Below are 4,132 nucleotides of genomic sequence, written 5' to 3'. Positions count from 1 at the left end.
GAGTTAGCACAGACCTTCAACTAATAAGATACCCATCAAATCCACATCTCCTGACCGACTAAAAACAAATGATTTCAACCAACAAAGATACCCATCAAAGCTAACCCACAACCCCATTGGTCACTTCCCCATCAAAGCTAACCCACAACCCAATTGCTCACTTCCCCTTCTAATATTTCGGCTTTTTCAGACCAACCAACCAGACCTACGCCATTAACTACCTTAGGACGTGGGAATTGGGGGTGCCACCGTTGAAGAATGGCACTCAGGGTTGGTAATCCCTCCACGTGTATGTAGCAGTCGTTTGGTGGAGACGGCGTGTTTGAATGTCCACCTTCCAGTTTGGAGAACAAGGAAATTGGGCTTATATAGGCCTGGATCTCTTGTTTCAGAGCAGGAGTAGTTCAGGACAGGAACTAGAATTCAAGAATTTAATTGCCCTGCCCTGCTCTGCTCTGGTTTGCTCAACTTATTAATCCCTGCTCTGGTTTGTTCAATTTCTTGACCCCTGCTCGGTTCTGCTCTGGTTTGCACAATTTCTTGATTACATAAGTCATTTTGGATCCTTGCAAGGAAGAAAATATGGTTGCAGCAGCAGAAATGACGCAGGCCAATGAAGTTCAAGTTAAAAGCACTGGGCTGTGCACGGACTTCGGCTCGTCTGGCAGCGATCCACTGAACTGGGTTCGAGCAGCCAAGGCCATGGAAGGAAGTCATTTTGAAGAAGTGAGAGAGATGGTGGATTCGTATTTGGGATCCAAGGAGATTTTCATTGAAGGGAAATCTCTGACAATCTCAGACCTTGTTGTTGTTGCTCGAAGATCGCAAGTGAAAGTGAAATTGGATGTTGAGGCTGCCAAATCTAGGGTCGATGAGAGTTCAAACTGGGTTCTCACCCAGATGACCAAGGGACGGATACCTATGGTGTCACTACTGGTTTCGGAGCCACTTCTCACAGGAGAACGAACCAGGGAGCCGAGCTTCAGAAGGAGCTGATATGTTTCTTGAATGCCGGAGTTCTTGGGAAATGCCCAGAAAATGTTCTGTCCGAAGACACTACCCGAGCTGCCATGCTGGTTTGGACGAATACTCTGCTGCAGGGCTACTCGGGCATAAGGTGGGAGATTCTTGAAACTGTGGAGAAGCTTTTGAATGTTGGGCTTACACTAAAGTTGCCATTAAGAGGAACCATAACTGCTTATGGTGATCTGGTTCCCCTTTCTTATATTGTTGGGCTCTTGACCGAGAGGCCTAATTCCAGAGTCCAATCCAGAGATGGAATGGAAATGAGCGGAGCCGAAGCGCTCAAGAAAGTGGGCCTGGAAAAGCCCTTTGAATTGCAGCCTAAAGAAGGTCTGGCCATTGTCAATGGCACTTCAGTGGGAGCAGCACTGGCTTCCATTGTGTGTTTCGATGCCAATGTCCTTGCTCTGCTCTCTGAAGTAATCTCATCCATGTTCTGCGAAGTTATGAATGGGAAGCCTGAGTTAACAGATCCATTAACTCACAAGCTGAAGCACCATCCCGGCCAAATGGAAGCCGCAGCGATCATGGAGTATGTCTTGGACGGGAGTTCTTATATGAAACACGCTGCTAAGCTCCATGAGATGAATCCTCTGCAGAAGCCAAAGCAGGATCGCTATGCGCTTCGCACTTCGCCTCAGTGGCTCGGCCCTCAGGTGGAGATTATCAGATCTGCAACTCACATGATTGAGCGGGAAATCAATTCTGTGAATGACAATCCAGTAATTGATGTTGCCAGAGACAAAGCTCTACATGGAGGGAATTTCCAGGGCACACCTATTGGTGTTTCCATGGATAATCTTCGTCTGTCAATTTCAGCAATTGGGAAATTGATGTTCGCTCAATTCTCAGAGCTTGTGAATGATTACTACAATGGAGGCTTGCCTTCGAATCTAAGTGGCGGGCCTAATCCCAGCCTGGATTATGGACTGAAAGGGGCCGAGATCGCTATGGCTTCTTACACTTCTGAGCTTCTTTACCTGGCAAATCCTGTCACCAGCCATGTACAGAGCGCCGAACAGCATAACCAGGATGTGAATTCTCTGGGTCTTGTTTCAGCTAGAAAATCTGCCGAGGCCATCGATATTCTGAAGCTGATGCTCTCCACATACCTGACAGCTCTGTGCCAGGCTGTGGATTTAAGGCATCTGGAAGAAAACATGCTGGCCACTGTGAAGCAGATTGTTTCTCAGGTAGCCAAGAAAACCCTGAGCACAGGGCTCAACGGGGAGCTTTTGCCAGGCCGTTTCTGCGAAAAGGATTTGCTTCAGGTAGTGGATAACGAGCATGTTTTCTCTTACATTGACGATCCCTGCAATGCCAGCTACCCATTGACTCAGAAGCTGAGAAACATCCTGGTGGAACACGCCTTCAAGAACGGAGAAGGTGAGAAGGATCCCAACACTTCCATTTTCAATAAGATTCCTCTGTTTGAAGCCGAGCTGAAGGCACAGCTTGAACTGCAAGTTAGTCTGGCCAGGGAAAGTTATGACAAAGGGACCAGCCCTCTGCCCAACAGGATCCAGGAATGCAGGTCTTATCCTCTCTATGAATTTGTGAGAAAGCAGCTCGGTACCAAGCTTCTGTCTGGAACTCGGACCACTTCTCCTGGTGAAGTGATTGAAGTGGTTTACGACGCTATCAGTGAGGACAAGGTCATAGTCCCTCTCTTCAATGCTTGGATGGGTGGAAAGGAACTCCTGGCCCATTCTGAAATAAATAATCTTCCAAGATCCCCTTTATACAACGACTGCTATGATTTGAGTCCTCGGATCTTTTTGTTTATGCAGTTGTTTACCGATCTGGAATTTGATTGGTCATAAAGCTTGAATTTGTTTTTCTTTCTTTTGTTTTATACTGCTGGATTTGCATCCCACTGGATTTGCCAGAAACATGTAAGGGTGGCAGATCATTTGGGTGATCTGAAACATGTAAAAGTGGTGGATCATTTGGGTAGCATGGCAGATCAGTTGGGTGATCGTGTATTGCTTTCACTATTACTTACATATTTAAAGATGGAACTTTGGGGAATAAAAATATGATTTTAATTAACTTTTTCCTCTATTTTATATAAATTAGATGACAAATCTTCAGTCATGTATATCAAAAATAATTCAACAAGCCACTGCCAAATTAAAACGTACATCAGCGATTTGTTAATTTGTTAACCAATCAATGCTTATGAAAAACTAACTTGTTGATTGGTTAACCAATCAATGCTTATGAGAAAATAACTGCAAAACTTTCACTTAACTAATTGGTTCTAGCTATGCTACATCTTATGGATCTGGTATCTTCTGGTATCTTATGGATCTGGTCCAAAGGATCTTAACTAATTGGTTCTAGCTATGCTACATCTTATGGATCTGGTATCTTATGGATCTGGTCCAAAGGATCTGTGGTGAAGTTTATTTATTTAAGTGAAGTTTCGTTATTTAAGTTTATGGATGTGGTCTAACGAATATTTAGTGAAGTTTGGTTATTTTAATCTATGGATGTTGTTCAACAAATACTTAGTGAAGTTTGGTTATTTAATCTTGTGGATGTGGGTAGGACTGTATTTACCCAAGTAAAAGCTGCTCCAAACACAATTAAAAGAAATACCACATCTTATCATCAATAAAACACTCATCAATTAAAAAAATAAAAATACTACATCTTATCATCAGTAAAACACTCTTCAATTGAAAAAAATAAAAAAGATACCACATCTTATTATAGGTAAAACACTTAGTTTAAATGAAGTCACTTCCAAATATCATTAATATCATTCTTCTCCATCAATCTAGATGCTATAACATGCTAATATTAAAGTTTTTTTTTTTTTTTCCCATGTTTGCAAGTTAATAATTAGCTTATTGTTTTTCTTTTGTTTTTCCATATTTTCTTTGGATATTGGATGTTTTCTGGGATGAGAATAAATCTAATATTCAATAAAGACAATGGAAAGACAACAAATGTTTATTACATGGCATTTAATATTTGCTTAACAAGCTCTCATGGGTTTTAATATTTGCTTAATGAGCTCTCATGTCTTTTAGTAATAATCTCCAATCATATGATAAAAAGAATAATACGATATAAAATTTCCACACGCAAATTTATTGCA

General features: G+C 41.8%; 1 pseudogene; it reads left to right on the top strand.

Annotated features, from left to right (window-relative positions):
* The first annotated feature begins 221 nt into the window (after positions 1-221).
* LOC149227993 (phenylalanine ammonia-lyase pseudogene) lies at positions 222-3,075 on the top strand (annotated as a pseudogene).
* Positions 3,076-4,132: the final 1,057 nt, after the last annotated feature.

This window comes from Pinus tabuliformis, chromosome J (genome assembly GCF_031772625.1).
Source record: "Pinus tabuliformis cultivar Carrire ecotype Pingquan chromosome J, CPIR1, whole genome shotgun sequence".
Classification (NCBI taxonomy): Eukaryota; Viridiplantae; Streptophyta; class Pinopsida; order Pinales; family Pinaceae; genus Pinus; species Pinus tabuliformis.
This window is presented reverse-complemented; position numbering and strand designations above follow the sequence as displayed.